Source organism: Papaver somniferum, chromosome 5, assembly GCF_003573695.1.
Source record: "Papaver somniferum cultivar HN1 chromosome 5, ASM357369v1, whole genome shotgun sequence".
Taxonomy (NCBI): Eukaryota; Viridiplantae; Streptophyta; class Magnoliopsida; order Ranunculales; family Papaveraceae; genus Papaver; species Papaver somniferum.
In genome coordinates, this window is record NC_039362.1 from 64,041,833 (window position 1) to 64,061,494 (window position 19,662).

Genomic DNA, 19,662 nt, shown 5'->3' on the forward strand with positions numbered 1-19,662 from the left:
CTCTTCTCTTCTCCCCCTTCTTCTTTTAGTATAAATCCGGGTGTTTCTTTGCAATGTTGCTTACTTTTCATTTTTCAAATCCTTCGAGTGACTCCGAATCGTCTTCAGACTCTTCTGCATATCGTCGTAAACCTTCTGATTCTACGCTTGATTCGGCCATTCCTGAGGTTAGTTTTTCTTTTTTTTTTTGCATTGCAAGTGTGGTGTTTCTGCGTATTTACTAGTGCTCGTCCTTCTTTGGTTGTAGGACATGGGTAAAAGGCGCAAAGAGGCCATTATGCCTGAAATTTATAACGCTGATGGTGTGCGGCGCGTGGTCCCCGGTGGTGATAGGTCTACGAAGCGCGCTTGTACCGATGGTAGTAATTATGCATCGGTTAGCCCCTAGAGAGGCGTCCCGACATTCTCAACGCGCCGTCAATCCCTGAGGATATACAGTTTCGTTTCTCCAAGTAGTGAGTGCTGCTAAGGCTGGAGTCGATCCTTCTATCCACACGCTGGTCCATGGTTTTTGGGTGCCATCTGTCTTCGCTGCCACTTATAAGGACATTGTGGCGCAGGAGCGGTAGTCACATGGTGAAGGCAGATCTTCTTGACATGCGGATTTTGTGTTACATGACTAAGAACCTCCTGGAGGTCGCCGACCAGCTTACGCGGGTAAAGGATGGTCCTAGTGATGCAGCGGTGATGCATGGTTGGGAGACTATTGTTTGTTCGGCAGTTAATCTCAACTTTCCGGTGGGGTGGCTAGACGAGCTGCTGAAGAAAGTGAAGGACCGTAATGACCCCCGCGTGCATCTCCCAGGGAAAATTTATCAACTGGAGGAAAAGCTGGCAAAGCGTTCAAAGACGACTGCTGCTATGAAAACAATGCTAAATCAGCTTCTTGCGGATGTGGCGGTGGCGAATGATGAGGTGCTACGAGCGGAGATCGCGGAAGAGGATGTTCGTTCAGAGCTCGAGAGAAAGCGACAAGAATGGTCTTCATTCCAGTCGGCTTGATGCATGTCCCTCTGGATATTCTATTTTCGTCGCCTATTGCGCGCCCTTTCTTTCCTTTGGATAATTTGTTGTGTTGTTATTTCTGGATGTTTTCTTGTGGGATGTTTTTATTTAACGGATTATGTTCAGTTGTTTGTTTATTTTTAATTTTAAGTTTATTATTTATGATGTGTTACTGTGCGTTGGTGGAATTTGGGGAGGGGTATGTTTGATTATACACGCCTACTCCCCCATTTTTTTTCTTTTGCAGAGGTTGGTTGGGATGGGATAGGGAGTAGATGGAACGCGCCTCTTCCCTTCATCCGTTCAGATGGGTGGGTGGAACGCGCCTACTCCCCCTTTCTTTTCGCAAAGGTTGGGTGGGACGGGATAGGGCGTGGATGAGACGCGCATACTCCTTCTTTTTTTGTAGAGGTTAGGTGGGGTAGGATAGGGCGTGGGTGGAACGCGCCTAATCCCCTTTCTTTTTGCAAAGGTTGGGTGGGATGGGATAGGGCGTGGATGAGACGCGCCTAATCCCTCCCTCTTGTTGTAGGGGTTGTGTGGGGTGGGATAGGGCGTGGGGGGAACGCTCCTACTCCCCCTATTCTCTTTTCTCTTCTTTTGTAGAGGTTGGGTGGAATGGGATAGGGAGTGGATGAGACGCGCATGTTCCCTCCTTTCTTTTTGCGGAGGTTGGGGTGCCTTTGGCACTCCAGTATCCTTTTGTATATTTTACAATCAAACGGGTGTCTTTGGCATCTCCATAACTGTTGTGAATTTGTCTGCCGACCGGGCGCCTTTGGCACTCCCATAGCTTTTTGTAAATTTTTCAGCCGACCGGGCGTCCTTGGAATTCCCGTAGCCTTTTGTGAATTTGTTCGCCGACCGGGCGCCTTTGGCATTCTCGTACCCTTTTGTAGATTTGTTAGCCGACCAGGTGCATTTGGCATTCTCGTAGCCTTTTGTATATTCGTTGGCCAACCGGGTACCTTTGGCACTCCCGTAGCCTTTTGTAAATTTGTCAGCAGACCGGGCGCCTTTGGCATTTTCGTAGCCTTTTGTGAATACATCAGCCGACCGGGCGTCTTTGGCACTCCCGTAGCCATTTTTAAATTTGTTAGCTGATCGGGCGCCTTTGGCATTCCCGTAGATTTTTGTATATTCGTTGGCCGACCGGGTACCTTTGGCACTCTCGTAGCCTCTTATATGTTCATTGGCTGACCGAGTACCTTTGCCACTCCCGTAGCCTTTTGTAAATTTGTCAGCCGACCGGGCGCCTTTGGCATTCCTGTAGCCTTTTGTAATATTGTTAGCCGACCAGGCGCCTTTGGATTCCTATAGCCTTTTGTAGATCATGTTACTCATAAGTTTTTTTTTTTTTTTTTGTAATACTCCTCTTCATCATATATTATCGTTGTTTACAAGGGACGAAAAGAATGTAACTTGCCTCTTCTCATGGATTGACGTTTTCTGTTATTGGCTAGCCTTCGTCGTGGGTGATGGAGTGTGGTCGTTCCCTATTGCTTTATTCATGTGTACTTTGTTTGTTGTTGACTTAGTGATGAGGGAGGGGGTCGTACTCGATTGCTTTCTTTCCTACCCAGAGTTCTCCAGCTGGGCGCTTGCGTTCGAAGATGCCCCTTATGGCGAAGCACTCCATCGTGGGTGACCTAACCTCTGATGGTAATGGCAGTACTTGGCGGCGCTTTTATCCATTTTATTGACATCCATCACTGTTGGAGGCAGCTCGATTTCCTTTCTTGCAACCCATTGATTCAGGATCTCGATTGCATGTTCTCTGCTACATGGTAAAGGTGGTGGTGGGTTGGAGTCCCTCCTGGTCCACCTACTTCCCCCTATGTCTCCCTCGGGTTTTCGAAACTGGTCCTTTCTCTGCTTGTTGGTGTTGGTCCTTACATTACGCGGTACTTCAGATACGGCGTAGACTGCGTAGCGCCAGGTAGGATCCGTGTGTGTTTCCTCCACACAGTCGGTGATCCTTTCTGCTGCTTCTTCTAGCTCGACAAAAGTCTGGAATCTGAAGTTAATCAGGCTCCCCTTGAAGGCGGGTATCATTCCGCGTATACATATTTCGACGAACGCTCCCTTGCTGATGTCTTCATGGAAATCCAGTGCAAGGCGCCGGAATCGCAAGATGTACTTCCCTACTTCCTCTCCTGTCCGCTGACCACTCCGGCTCAGGTCTATCGACGTGATCTTTCTTTTAGCCTAGTAGAATTTCCCGAGGAAGAGAGCGGACATGGTTGGCCATGAATCCACACTTTCCTCTTTCAAGTTATCATACCAGGTGAACGTCGTACCTGTTAATGACTTAGGAAATTCTCTTAGGCATAGCTTACCGTCGGAGACCTTGTCATTCATTGTTGGTAAGAATTGGCTGATGTGTTCCCGCGCGGTCCGTCATATGTCTTGAACTTTGGGGACGCATAGTTTTCGGGATATTGGTACCCGCAGATGCTTGTTGGGTAGGGGCTCCTTACAAAGCAATGAGTGTCTTGTTTTACCACGTGGTGGTTTTGTTCTAGGTACTTTGTCATTTCTTCCTGTGATATTGTCGTTGGCTTACTATTTTTATGTCCCTCGCCCTTTATTACTCCCTCAGAGGCGCTTTGGCCCGCTATCACCGTTTGCTCTATCCAATCCTCCAATTCCCGCTTTCTTCGTACGCGTTCCTCCAGCTTTTTTTGTACATCTTGTAGGGCCAGGGACGGGGGTTTCGGTGCCTGGGTCGCTTGTGTGTTTTCCTTCTGTGTAGCGCTTGCCTCTCTGTTCTGAGGTTTGTGCATCGCTGGTTGTGTGACCATATCTTGAGCTAGTATTTCTTCTTCGCTATCCTCGTTCTCTACTATTGTTACTTCGTCCAGGTTGGAAGGTCGGCTGGTTGATCGATTCTTTACTGCGTTTGAGCTAGTACCCCCTTGGTGTGTCATGGTGGGCTAGGCACGAGCCTCCGGGTATGGTCGCCAAATGTTGAGGGGTGAATATGATTTTGGTTCTACCCGACCTAATCACACCTAATGACAACACTTTCTAGTGATGGTAAGAGAGAGAGAGCTTCCTATCTATTGTACATTGTCCTTCCTTATATAGACTTTCCAAAAACCCTTCCTTTTATGACATCATGCCACATGTCCTAAACCTCCTTAATTACCACTAATGTCATTCCTTCTTAATATAACCTCCTCCTTCTTCATCAATTCCTCCTTTGTCCCTTTCTTCTCATGGATATTTCCTTATTGGACTTGGACCTCAGTCCCGAAGTCCCCATGTCTATGTTGGGCTTGCCTCCCCTTTGGGGTATCCTAATCCCGTTAAGGGATATTATTTTTCATGTATCAACACCAAACAACTGATTCATCAAATATTCAAGAATCTTTTCACTAAACAAGATATCTAACGTATCAAAATTTATTTTTTTAACAGAACCAGAACAATATTTATGAAGATAGCTTTTTATAGTTTGAAAATGTTAATAGTAGCTTTAAAAGATTGAGGAGAATCATATGAACAAATAGGAGATGGGTAATATTAGTGGCATTCTTGCAGACCCATATGAACCTTTATCTACGCATTGTCACATGTAAACTTTTGTCATAGAAGTGGTTGTAAGAGCATTGAACAGTTTAATCTCTTTTAAACTTCTCGGTCGCTCACAATGAAATATACAAACATGAGATGGTAGAGAACTTTGAGATTCTTGAAAAATGTTGCGTACTTGTGCAGGTAAATATGTTTAGGCAAAAATAAAACCGAGAGAGAACAAAATAGTTTCTTAATCACATGGACCATCGATCAAAGTAAGGTAATTATAGAGATCCAACAAATAATTTCCGGTGGTTTATGATGAGCATGGGGTCTTTGTTCTTGGCTTATATTAACATTCATCAAATAGTATCACCAAGCGATGATGCAGCTAAAAAAATCGAAATCATTCATCGGGATAGTAGAATGTGGGTCCAACAAATTTTAATTAGGAAACTTAAGCCAGTGTCTAGTGGAGGCAATCGTATGGTTCAGTACTTAATTTTGTCTGGTTTTAGGTGGGGTCTTAATCTTACATGCTCGAGCTGGAGACTCTCAAGTCTTAACCTTGCATGCTCGAGCTGGACGACCGGGATCACCTTTGAAGACTCCCGGTAAAAATATACTTTTATTTTTGATGAAGAAGGCGGACCATATCTTTAGTGCCCATCAGCATTGCTGAAAACTTCCTCCCTCTCAAAGAACTCCTCTGCTCCACCTTCAGTCTCATCCTCGTCTCCACTTGCCGCTTCTATGCCAGTGGTAGACCCAAGAATATCAGGGTCCAAAAAGAGTACCTGTTCAAAAAATGAATGGACATTCAAAACCCATCATTTCGGAAAATGAGAAGAGATGAAAGAAAAAGCATCACATACCTCTACTTTAAAGTCTTCAGGGAACTGTTCCTTTGCATCCCACAAAATGTCGATATCCTCCCGGCTGAGCAGTAAGGCATTTGATCGAACAAACAACGTGTTAAACATAAGCCTGAACATCATTTCCTCGCGTACCATATCCTCATCCAAATGTATGCATTCAAGAACTACATCACCTTGAACACGGCAATGAATATCTACCTTCACGGGCGTATTTTCTGCCTGCAGTTAAGTTCTAATCAGCACCCAAATCCTTATTAAATCGCCAGCAGATTCATCTTCCAGGTTTTAAATGTGTAACCCAGCGTTACCTGTTTGTAGTGACGAACATGCTTCTTTGTCTTTGGAGTTGAAAACAGAACTTGAGAACTTCTGCTAGCTGCAGTAGATGGATCCTGGCCATGAACACGAACTATAGGCCTACAACTCCTTTCACCATTAATTACTGGAAGTCCTCTGAGAATGAGGCTATCCAAGGCCAAAGATGTATCAGCTGGAGGCCATGAGTCGAGATTTCTCCTAGAGATGTACTGTAGATATCTCAGTTGGGAAGGTTAATGTGGGTTTAAAGGAGACATGAGATGGAGGAGTTCCTTAGGAGCTTGCTTATATACCATCTCAAGGGTTTTCTGCTCCCCCGTATACTGTTTTCTGTATAGAAGGAGAGCAGCAAGCGTGAATGCGAGCACAGGCCACCCTCCTCTTTCACAATGCATCAGCAGAACATTCTGTGGACCTTCCAACGACAACCAACTCTCACTTGATCTCAGGAAATGGTCAGTCATCTCGAGCGGTAAGAGAGGACACCCTTCATATTGCCGAGGATAATCCATAACCGTCATATCGTACTCAGATAATATATCAGAAATCTGGCTTCTCATTTCTCCCTCCCTAAAATTAAATACCATGTAAGAGGCATCTGGAAAGTGGTCCTGAAGTTGGGCCACGATACCATCCATGTACTTCTTGTAGTTATCCTTTTCCATAACATCAGTAGAGAGGCAAGAATCGAACACTGCCCCAAAGAAATAACCACATTTACTACTCAAACGTATAGTTTGTGTTATATATAGCTACTAGTCATCCAAATGAGAAGAGAAGCATCAGTTTGAAATCTATGGACCGTAACCATGCAGGTCAAACCAAAAAGCTCATAGAGCTCTCGTTAATTTTTTTACTGGCATTGCTGCAATAAACACATTACTACTTCGAATGTCGGGTACTAAATGTTTCACTCTTTCTCTAATGAAGTCCCCTTAGTTTTAAAGCTTAACATAAACAACTAAAGTGCACAAACTAAAAACTAACAGCTGAAACACACAGTTGACCAGCAACTGAGCAAACACAGTTTAGCGGCCAACAATTAAATTTATGAGAGTCTTATATTACTTAATCTAACATAATTCAAATAAAGAACACTAGACAAATTACATTTACGAGATCATGGATATAACAGAGAAACACTTGAATTTCACAATTAAGCAACAATCAAGCTAACATTTTCCTAATTAACACGCAAAAATGAATGTTAAGTAGAACTTGGGATCTACTTAATGAATTAGAAGCTACAACTACGAAAAGCAGAATTAAAAGATTTACCATAGACTCTTCCAGAGATCTCCATTAAGCCATCCGGAGGATTCTTATAAAACAATCTTCTAAACAGCGCCATTTACCGAGCTTCCAATTGTTTTTCCTGATCCAAAACAATCCTCTACCAAACTTACTTATGTCAAACTGACCGTATATCTCAACGTATACAGTCGAGATAAATGATCAAAAAGAATGAATTAGAAACTATGAACCTGTAAGGAAGAAGAAGTAGAAGAAGAAGAAGAAATAAGATTATTGGTGCTGACTTTTTCTTCTTCTTCTTCGGTTTTCACATGAAATGAAATTAATAAGTAAAATAAAACAAACTCTGTATTTTTATGAAGAGAAGAGAAATGGTAATGATCAAACTGTGTTTTACTGCTTCGCGGTTTTGACTTTTGAGTTTAGAGTGCGAAAGTCTTTTTCCAGTGAGAGGAGGAAAAAAAAAGATTTGTGTTTTCTCTGTCCTGAACTCCTAATGTCCAGGGATTGGAATTTATGATTTTTAACCGGGAATACGAGATGCCGGGTAAGTAAACCTTTCAGGTTTTTTGCCAGCAGGGTTACCACAGCAGAAGAAACGTTTCTATTTGTAAGGCAACTTTGCTGCACACCCAAGAAGAGTACCGTGAATTGCACTTCGGGGAAATCTGACGATCCAGGAATGGCTCTGAACATTGGGATAGGGTGTGGAGCAGGAGTGGGCCCCACCTTCCTCTCACACGGTACACACCGCTCGGTGTATACATCATTTCCGTTTGTAAGGTGGGCAGGTGGCAGTGACTCATTAGTTCATGTGTATTCAACTGGACTATATAAGGGCTGTTTCTATGGAACTCAATATACTATATTCAGCCATGTGGATGCGGTAGATTTTCCACTATGGTAAAAGTACTTGGTGAGTCATCAAAAAACATGTAGTGGAATACTACCCGCGGGAGGTTTTAGAAAATCTGCGCGAACGTATTCAGCCCGTTGGTGGTCTAAGTAAATTCGCTAACAGCTATTTCTCTATGATAAAAAAACGGTCATATTTTTACTACTATGAATTATCACTAATTTCAAACACTCCACTCACACGAAAATTTACTCTTCTTGATTTTTCTTTGCTAATTTTTTCTAATTTTTATTAGAGTGTTTTGAATTTCTTAAGTGAAATGTCTTTACAAAACTATTACAGTTTTTTGTGATGCAAAACTTGAACTTGTTGTTTCTAAATCTAGATTTCTTTGAAGATAGATTTCCTTTTAAATCTAGAAATAGTGGGGGTTCTCTAACTAGTGATGTACCTAGTACAAGTTCTCAACTTAGAATAGAAGAACCTAGAAATGAAGAAACTAGAGATGCTAAAATTGAACCTAGGCGTAGCAAAAGGGCTAGGACTGCGACGAACTTCGGTTCTGAATTTGAAGTTTATACTCTAGATGAAGACCCTTCTAGTCTTCAAGAAGCACTTAATTCTCCTGAATCTGGTTTTTGGCAGGAAGTCATAGATAATGAAATCGACTCCCATAATCTTAATGGAACTTGGCACCTAGCAGACTTACCCCTTGGTTGCAAAGCAATAGGTTGTAAATGGGTACCTAAAAAGAAGTTGAACCCTGATGGTTCAGTAGACAAATACAAAGCTAGGTTGGTAGCTAATAGCTTTAGACAAAGAGAAAATGTAGATTTCTTTGATACTTATTCTCCTGTTACAAGATTGACTTCTATTCGTGTTTTGATTGTTGTTGCTGCAGTGCATAATCTTGTTGTTCATCAAATGGATGTTAAAACATCTTTTTTGAATGGTGAATTAGAAGAAGAAATCTATATGGAACAACCTGAAGGTTTTGTTGTTCCAGGTCAAGAACAAAAAGTATGTAAGTTAGATAAGTCACTTTATTGTTTGAAACAAGCTCCTAAGCAATGGCATGAAAAGTTTGATAATTTGATGATTTCACATGGTTTCAGAATTAATGAAAGTGACAAATGCATATACTATAAGTTTGAAAACAATGCATGCATCATGATTTGTTTGTATGTGGATGATCTGTTGATTTTCGGTTCAAACTTATCTATGGTTGAAGAAACTAAGAATATGCTTAAGTCTAACTTTGAAATGAAAGATTTGGGTGAAGCTACTGTAATTCTGGGAATTAAGATTACTAGAACTAATGATGGCATTTCTTTGGATCAGCCTCATTATATTGAAAAGATTTTAAAGAAGTACAATTATTTTGATTGTAAACATGTGAGTACTCCTTTTGATGCTAGTATTAAATTGTTTAAGAATACTGGTGATAGCATTAGACAATCTGAATATGCTAGTATAATTGGTAGTCTTCGTTATGCAACTGATTGTACAGACCAGATATTGCATATGCAGTGGGGGTTTTATGCAGGTTTACCAGTTGTCCTGGTTTGGAACACTGGAATGCAGTTGAGAGGGTTATGCGGTATCTTAAAAAGGCCGTTAACCTAGGATTACTATAAGAGATTTCCTGCAGTCCTTGAAGGATATTGCGATGCTGATTTGAACTCTCTTTTCAGATGACTCCAAGGCCACTGGTGGATATTTGTTTAATATTGCTGGTGACGCTGTGTCTTGGAAGTCAAAGAAACAGACAATTCTGGCTCAATCTACGATGGAGTCTGAATTGATAGCACTAGCATCAGCTAGTGAAGAAGTAGGATGGTTGAGAAACTTGCTTTCTCAAATTCTTGTATGGGATAAACCGATACCATCTATTATGATCCATTGTAATAGTACCGCGACTATTGCAAAAGTACAGAACTGTTTTTATAACGGTAAGAATCGACAAATACGTCAAAAGCATAGCACAGTTAGAGATTTTCTCACAACTAGTGATGTACGTGTAGATCATGTTAGGTCAGAAGAGAACTTAGCTGATCCTTTGACGAAAGGATTAGCTAGAGAAAATGTATTATATACCTCTAAAGGAAAGGGACTTTTGCCCACTAGAAATTAAGTTAATTTGTGATGGATACCCACCTAGAAATAGGTTCAAAGGGAATAACGATTCACAAATGATATGGAGATAGAATCATGCACATTTCCCATGGCATGATATCCTGAAGCGGTTTAAGGTTGAGTTCTTTAACTCTTAATGAAGTCTATAGCTCTGTATAGAGTGGGGTACCAAGCTACATGAGTACCTTTGTAGACTCACCTATGTGAATGAGAAAGTGTGGTCGCTTTCTATGAGAACATGGGCAGTTCTCTAGAACATTCATTGAAACTGGGATAAGCACAAGGCCGTAATGTGTTGGCATTTATGACTTTACTCTTAGTATAGTTGTGTGTGTGTTAAATAATCTGTTCTCTCCATAGAGTTCAAAGACATATGTTCACTCTGTGTCTGAGTTCAGAGAATTTAATACTATGTAAAGGTTCAAAATCGAAAGATACCTTTACTAATGCGCATAACTATATGGATCTTGCTCAATGATTTTAAAAATATAAATGGGGGATTTTTGGGATATATATTTTAAAATAAATCTTTTGTATATTTATATCAACAATTCGAGCTTGGCCAAGTGGTTAAGCATTTTGGACCTCGAGGGTGAGGTCTCAGGATCAAATCCCTCCCCCTACTGATTGGGTATATATATATATAAATAATATATATATCATTAGTCCGGGAGCGGGGTCTTGGAAGTATTTTTGTTGTTTTTTGAAAATATATTTCAAAACGTTTTCTGTCCTTAATTACGTTTTTAATTGTGATAATTATGGCATAATTTAATTTCCCGTTTTCTAACTGATTGAATGGAATTTTTATGGCAGCAATAAATTTAATTTATTCTCTATTAATTTCGGTTTTTAATGTTAGGCTATAAAATGCAGTTTTTGAGAACAGAAAAAACATAAGTTTTAACACCATTGTTTTTCTGAGAATCAATAGACCAGTTTTCTGAGCAAGATTAGAAAGAGTGAAAATGATCAATCTCTCATTGTGTGCGTGAGGGATTGAAGAGAGTTTTATCTCGGCTGTTTTATCTTCGGGGGTTGTGACGAAGAAATAACTGCTTGCAAAAAACTCAAGGCAAAGCCACGAAATGTCTTAAAGAGAGCGACCTGGTCGTGACTCAGCCGATAACTTGTTTTTTGTGTTTAATCCTTGTTTTGCAGGTATAAAATCGGCGACTGTTCCAAAATGCTTATAAATGTATATATTTTAAAGTTACTGGGTTTTAATCCATATAGGTCTTCCTAATAATAAACCCAGCTGTACCATTACCTGTTGAAGCTCATTAATTTTATGTTTTTTTTTGAACGGGGTTAGCCCAGTTGGCCAGGGGTCGAACTTCCAATCCCAAGTAATAGGTTAGGGGTCGATTCCCGCTGCTGGATGATCAAAAAAGAAAAAAGAAAAAAAAAACGTTGTTTTACAATCCGAAATAGGATAGGAATTTTCCGAATGTCAGTGCCCCAATTCTTTGTTTGTATTAAGGGAACTCTTACACTATCATTTGTTTGGTTTATTAGTCAATCAGTGCTTACCCGTGGTTGTGATGAAATGGTTAGTGTTTAGGTGCAGGGAAGCATACCCACATTAAAGGTCTATGAGTCCGATATCTGCTTTGTTAATCTGCATTCCAAATGTTTTTGGATTTTATTTCTTATGTGTGGTCTTTGATTGGTGTAGGCTACATTGTTTGTGCCAGGGCGGATAGGGAGCACATATGTTGCACCTTTGTTTATACGACAACATCGCGTCCTTCAGGGCAATGCAAGTGCTGGGAAATCTTGGTTCCAGGTAACCATCCGGGTGCAACTAATTTATTCCAGCCTTTGCATGACTTTGTTGGATTGGGTACCGTGGAATCCTGAGTTGGTTTCGAGGATGGTGGTGATGTTGTATCGGGAAAGCACCAAAACACCGACTCTCATACACCGAAAAAACTTGACTTACAGATAGCTGCAGCTGTGGAGTTAATCCTAGGTGAATAAGTTCGTATCTATTTAGTGGTTATTTCCACCATTTTTCTTAGAGATTCATGTAATTTTTAGTTCCTCGATAAGGGTTTCTGAAAAGACGAGGGTACCCAAATATACCTCAATCTAAAACTTTTCCACCTATAAGTCCTTTCTCCGAAAGTGATTATCTATGGAATGAGTCGAGACAATACAACTAATCGGTTCACACTTCGTGTGATCGTCTATGGATACGAGATCGAGACAATACGACAATAAGATAACTTGTGTGATTGACTATGGATTCAAGATCGAGACAATACAACAACGAAGTATGTTTACTTGATAATATGTTCAGACTTAACCAAACACAATAGGATTTCTATCAAGTAAATAGGAATTAACGTTTGTGTAATTTACTTTAAATTATAATAACAACAATTATAATTGCGGAAAATAAAAGTAAATGACACAAAAATTTGTTATCGAGGAAATCGCAAATGCAGAAAAACCTCGGGACCTAGTCCAGAAATGAATACTCTCAGAATTAAGCCGCTATACAAAATCAAACCAACTTCGTATAGTTGAGACATAGCAACTAAACCTATAGTTTCTTCAGTATCCCCGCGCCTCCAACTTGCAATAAGTCATGCACTTGTTTTGATGGTGGATTTTCGTTTAAGGCTAAAATTATAAAAGCCGAAATTATGCGCTAACATCCTGCAAAGGATAAAGCCCCTGATAAAATAGAGAACACTTCTCCATTGAAAAACTTATAGCATTATCAATTAATGCATGACCAGCCTTGTATTTCCTGTACTGCTTCACTCTTATCATTATTGGTGCGGCATGACGACTGAGTGTTGCTCTCAGCAGAGCAACACGAATCTCCAAGCATTAAATAAGGAGGCATGTACGAAATACCCGTACATGCTATAAATCTCGGAGTATTATACTAGCCCGATCGAGCATCTGGACTGTCCGTATCAGTCTCAGAAACGATCACGACCATCCAACTTCACCAACATGATTGGATGGCTTAGATCGAATCCATAACCCTCAAGCAGGTATTGGAATGTTCAACACCGGACCAATGCGGACCCCGCATGGTCGGGCTCCCCAAAAGGGTAGCATGGCTTGCCAATTCGTCCAGCCAAAGCAGCGTGGACGAGAAACCCTAAATTAGTGTTTGCAGCACATTACATGTGTCGCAAATCAGTCTCAACCATCCATCTTCGCATGCATAGATGGAGGGTGTAGATGTAGATTCAAAGGGACCAGAGCATGTCAACACAAACACCGAGGGCCCGCCTACATACATGACCAATCGGTCAGGACCAAACATGGATGGTCGTCCCAATTCGTGCGTCCAAACAAGGCATGACGCACGGCTGGCAGAACCCTAATTAGGGTTTTCGATCACGAGCGTCCATTTTCACCTGATCGAACGAAGGGTCTAGGAGTCGATTAAGCAGGTCTAGTAAGTATCAACAAGATCACTTTAGGCCCACATATCTCCACACCCGATCGGCCAAGGCATACCATGCCTGGTCGCCTCGATTCGCACGCCCAAATTGGCGTGGTCACACCTCCCAATCACGAACTGATCTCGACCACTCAACTTCACCAGACAAATTAAGTGGCTTAGATCACGTTTCCATGGGACAGTCAGGTATAGGCGTGAACACCAGCCTATCACCTACACGCTGAACCAATCGGCCGGGACCGACCAAGCTTGGAGGTCTCGAAACGCGCGCCTGAAGAAGGCATGGCGCACGGCATTTGCAGCACCAAACTGCTGTCGTAAATCAATCCTGACCGCTCCTCTTTGTCGTACAAATTGAGCGATCCAGATTACACTTTCACGGGACAACAAGGTATGGGCATGTACACCGGCGTGCCGTCTATACACATACCCAATCGGCCATGCCAAAATCGTGTCCCAAGCTTGGATTCGACCAAGCTGAAAAGTGGTGCTTGCGCACCTCTTCCAAAACCGTAATTCCACTAACGCTCGCAGATGAGTGTCTCAAAGATCATCTCGTCCGTCCAACTTCACCGGCTTGGCTATACAGCCCTGGTTAGGAGTTAATTGGTCGGTGAGGCGTAATGGTGATCACCACCCGTCACTCCACCACACCATGTGGTCGGCCAAGGGAGGACTTGCTTGCGCAACCTCCAAACCATCACATGAAGTAGGCTGGACATGAAGCTATTTTGAGACGCTCAAACAACGATGCTTCATACATGCTGAATATACTCGATGCAGTACCTGCATAGAATACACACGATATTTCACAAGTATCGACTTCCTAAACACTTAGTTATCTAATCTAGCATTACATGCTGCTTTCTGTGGGTCCCACGTTCCACACACTCGAGACATCAATCATATCACAAACTGGGGGATACATACTGGGGTATTGATCTGGCGGTTTACAGCGTGCAGCGTGCAACGCGCCATCACAAGAACGCGTCAGGAATTCATGGACGGTTAGTGATGATGGGAGAAGTGGGCAAGAATAATCGTGTAACATTAACACACGACTCCACTACCCCATCACTCCACTTTCTACACTTCCCACGAGATACGAGGTTCAGGCTCAAAGACTTGTATAAATAGGTTCTCCTCCCTATTTCCAAGACAGGACAAGACAACAGAAACCAAATGTTGATACAATCGTATTCAAACACCAGAACTGATAATTTACACTCTGCAAGCCAGTTCAGTCTTCTGATATAAGTCATACATATCCAACACCTTCACAATCTCAACACCTTCTTCGCTTCCTCCCTAAGACCAACCCCATCTCCTTCACTTTGTGACTTAAACAAGTCTGGAACGACCATTTCTTGGTTTAGGCCGGACTTGCACAGATTGATTTCTCGAATCACAAGCACTCCCGTGCAGTGCATTTGTTTAGGGTTTAGATTCATTTCTCATCCACACACCCCAAATTACCAAAACCGATAGAAATAGTTTTCACCCATAAACAACTTGGAACAATTCCTTTGGTTCGTATTCCAAACAGTAAATGTTAGAGCATAGCTCGGTCGACCTCGCATGCGTTGCTATCTCAAGAACGTTTGTCAATGTTAGTGATCAAAACTATAAGTCTTGATTTCTAGACTACATAGTAAGTCTCGGACTAGGATAGAAAAGTGTAGTTGAGCTCAAGGACTTCATGGTGATTCATCATACAACGACGAAGATCTACTCAGGGAACCGTGGAACTTCATCAACAAAAAGGTATGTGGAGACTTGAATTTATCTATCACTCAAAAGTCTTTCCAAGAATTTCTGCTGAGTTTGGAAAACTCAACCGGTTTACTTAAGTCCGCGAACTCGTTTGTGAACTTAAGAGGTTATGATCTAAAGATGTGCTCTGAACATGAAACTTAAATTACTAAGGAATGCTTTATGCAAACCGTGGCTATAAAGTTCATGAGCCGATTCAATCGAATCGAATCATCTTTGTTTCAATTATGTCTTGTGTAGTTACATAAGATCTCATAGCAATTGAAAAACTCTCTAACTAGTTCATTTGAGTCAATTGAACTAGTTATGGTGAAGAAAAACAAGGTTAATATGAAATGCTCATATGGATAACCTTTTGGGTTATTATGTTGAACCAACATACACGTACACGTTTGGGCATGGCTTTCACAAACCCAGTAAACGTCTACCCAAGTGTGTGTGACAAGCTAAGTTTTCGATCTAACGGTTGAGAAATATTAGCTTGAATCTAAATCAGGTTTTCATCTAATGGTGAATATGGATTGATTTGTAACTAAGGCAAAACCCTGATTTGAAGGCTATATAAAGGAGACATCTAGCATTGTGCAAAAATAATCCCCACACGTCTGTGTGATACTAGTGCGCTCGCTAGAGTCGATTCTCCTTTAACCTTTGGTTTTCTTCTCTAAAACTAGGTTAACGACTTAAAGACTTCATTGGGATTGTGAAGCCAGACCGATACTACTTTTATCGTAGTTGTGTGATCTGATCTTGCATCTTCTATCATACGAGTACAATCTTTGATTGGCTTGAGATCGTGAGAGTTCTCTGATAGGCAAGATAAAGAAGTCACAAACATCTTCGTCTCACTGTTTATGATTCCTCGACAAACCGCCTGTGTAGTCAGGAAGGATTGTAGAGAGGTGATTGATTAATCTAGGCTGTTCTTCGGGAATATAAGACTGGATTATCAATTGGTTCCTGTTCACCTTGATTTCATATCTTAAGACGGAACAAAACCTAGGGTTTATCTGTGGGAGACAGATTTATCCTTTGATAGACTTGTTTGTGTGAGACAGATTTGTTTATCATCAAGTCTTCGACTTTGGGTCGTTGCAACTCTTAGTTGTGGGTAGGCCTGTCAATGGAAGAATATCCGTCGGATATTTAGAAATCCGATATCCGACATGTTAAGCACTACCGGATATTCGATATCCGATAATATCCTATAGGATATCAAAATCAGATATCGATTCCGATAGGCTAAGCTGTCGGATATCCGATAAATATCCGATAATATCCGGTTATAACAAAAAAGCTTAAAAACCCTTGTAAAACATTTTCATAATTGACACTTATGGGATATTTATCCGACAATATCCGATAATATCCGATACTAGACTCGAAATTAGGATAAATTATAAATAAGTTCCTATACTATCGGATATCGGATATTAACATTTCGGATGGGGTCTAATCCGTTTTCGATACGTTAAGGAAGAAATATCCGATAAAATATCTGATCCGATATCCGATATCCGATAAAACGGATAAAATCCTATAAGATCTCGAATACTCGGAAACGGATACCGGATATCGGACAAATATTGACAGGCCTAGTTGTGGGTGAGATCAGCTAAGGGAATCAAGTGCGCAGTATCCTGCTGGGATCAGAGGCGTAGGAGTACAAATGTACCTTGGATCGGTGGGAGACTGATTGGGGTTCAACTATAGTCCAGTCCGAAGTTAGCTTGGAGTAGGCTAGTGTTTGTAGCGGCTTAATATAGTGTGTATTCAATCTGGACTAGGTCCCGGGGTTTTTCTACATTTGCGGTTTCCTCGTTAACAAAACTTCTGGTGTCTGTGTTATTTCTTTTCCGCATTATATTTTATATAATTGAAATAATAAAGGTTGTGCGTTCGTGATCATCAGTTGGAAACCCAACCTTTGGTTGTTGATTAATATTGATTGATCCTTGGACATTGGTCTTTGGTACCGTCCAAGTTATTCCTTGTATTTGATAAAGACTCGCTATTGATTTTAGCTTGAGTAAAAATAAAATCAAGAGAGAGATATTAACTCCTTGAGATACTTTTATCTAGATTGAGTCTGACTGTCTAGTTGATTCTCTAGCAAAGTATTTCGTAGTTAGTCCATACAGATTGCTAAGCGAAATATTGGATGGTGTTATTAGACCCCCGCTTTTTGAATTGGTATCAGAGCAGGCAAACACGCTAAAACCTCATCATTCTATGTTTGTAGCGATCTGAATCTATGGACAGAGGTGCTATCTCTATTAACGTACCACCAGTCTTTGATGGCTCCAATTACTTATGGTGGAAAATTGCTATGCGAGTTTTTCTTCAATCGCGTGATTTTCAATCATGGGTATATGTGGTTAATGGAAATGATGCTCCCGTTGTGGCAGTCAGTGATGTAAACGTTCCCAAACCCATTAGTGAATACTCCGATGTTGAGATAACTGATGCAAAGTAAAATTCCGACGGTTTGAATGCTATCACACATGCCATTACCCCAAATCTTCAGCATCATGTGACAAACTGCACTAGATCTAAATATGCTTGGGATATCTTAGAAACCGTATTTGAAGGCAACTCCAGTGAAAAGGATGCTAGGCTTCAAAACCTTAATTCCGATTGGGAGAACCTTCGTATGGCAGATGAAGAAACATTTGATGAGTTTAATCACAAAGTGTCTGAAATTGTTAATGCATATTTTGCATTGGGTAAGACTATTTCTGAAAAGGATATTGTGATGAAAATTCTCATATCGTTGCCATCTAGATACGAGTCTAAGAAGCATGCCATCATTGATGGGGAATAACCTCGATAATCTTTCCAGAAACACCTTGGTTGGAAAGCTTAAGATCTTTGACCATGAGCATACATCCAAAGTCGGTAATGATGTTTCCTTTAAAGTACAGAAGAACACTAAATTACTGGTCAAAGGTAAGAGTGTTCATGTCTCTGAGGATGATCAGTCAGAGGATGATTTTTCGGATGAAGATCTTGACAAATCAGTCTCCTTGATCACAAGACAGTTTAGGGATCTTTTGTTGAAGAGAAGTAAACGGTTTTCAAGAGACAAACCTAAGTCATCAGACAAACCTCACGGTCGTGTACCTCCTAAAAACAGGGATGCTGACGAGGCTGATGACGAGGACATGCCTCAGTGCTTTAAGTGTAAGGATTTTGGTCATCTTGCTAACGAATTCCCAAATCATAGAAAATACAATGGGAACAAAGGTATAACTATAACACTTGATGAAATGTCTGAAACCTATGATTCCGATGAAGATAAGAAATCAAGTGTATGGCTTCTTTGTGAAAACATCGATTTTGATACTTGTAGCAATACATATATCAACCTCAATAGGTTTGGAGAAGAGGGAAACCCAATCAAGCTGGAAGATTCTTTGAATCCACTAACTGGAAACCCTTTCAGTGATGTTTCAGGATCAACTGTATGTCTGTCTTCTTGCACATCTCAGATGCCTGAATATTATCCAAGTTTGACGTGCTCGTTTTGTTCGATGAAGGGACACGAACTATCAAGGTGTTACAAATACAAGCACCAAATAAGGCACGCCAGCAAACTTCAACGAAGAGCAGATCGATTAGCAAGGAAGCTGAAACTTACTCAGAAGACCGCCGAGGTATGTAGGATCTTATCTTCGTCTAAGAAGTTGGTTTCCAAGGATAGAATAAGACCATTTGAAAAGAAAATATGGTCAAATCGTTTTGATAGACAAAGATCAGAGGATTCCTCCCACGAGGAAAAAGATGGACAAATCGTTGTTCATCGCAACACAACTTGATTGTGTTGTTGGGAATATCTTGTGTCATGTGCCTGTTCGAAAAGAGACAAGATTGCGTGCTGATCCAGGCTTCAGACTAGTTTTTCCTTCTTTTCTTAGTTTTGTTATTTTTTGTCTATCAAATAAAAGAAAGGGTTTTATCGACAATTATACTCTTTATAGGGTTTTAGAGTTGGGCGTATACGAACCTGTCAATAGGTTTCGAACCCTACATTCCTTTTTCCTCTTGACATCCTATATAAGACTGCTTGTTGAGTTAAGTGATTCAATCACACAAATCCAATTGTTTATAACTGTTCTCAAAGCACTATGTCGTCATATGTAAAGGATGTCAACATGATTGTTAAGTCTTCAATCAAGGAAAAAGAAAAATCTCTTGTTTCTAAGTCCCTGAAAAGAAAAAGAAGGAATACAAGAAAACCCAGGGTTGTTCCTTCTAACTCTCAGAAGTTTTCCGATGTTCTTGATGAGTTAAAGGAAATAAGAAGGGAGATTTATGAAATAAATCCGTTCGTGTCTAAATCTTTGGAAATTCAGAGGTCCCTAATTCGACCTCTTCAGCCAAGACAGTTTGTGGGTATTGATACTTATCCCCGCGAACCTTATGTCCCGATGGTTGTCGATAACAAGGAGTTCGAAAATGATAAATAATTTCTTAAAGGAATTGTT

General features: G+C 40.9%; 1 long non-coding RNA gene across 1 annotated transcript; it reads right to left on the bottom strand.

Annotated features, from left to right (window-relative positions):
• Window positions 1–4,818: 4,818 nt before the first annotated feature.
• Window positions 4,819–7,385, bottom strand: LOC113277467. The gene is made up of 4 exons (XR_003324946.1): window positions 7,002–7,385; window positions 5,714–6,417; window positions 5,403–5,624; window positions 4,819–5,324 (listed from the first exon to the last, which is right to left on the bottom strand). It is a non-coding gene; the product is annotated as an uncharacterized LOC113277467 (long non-coding RNA).
• Window positions 7,386–19,662: the final 12,277 nt, after the last annotated feature.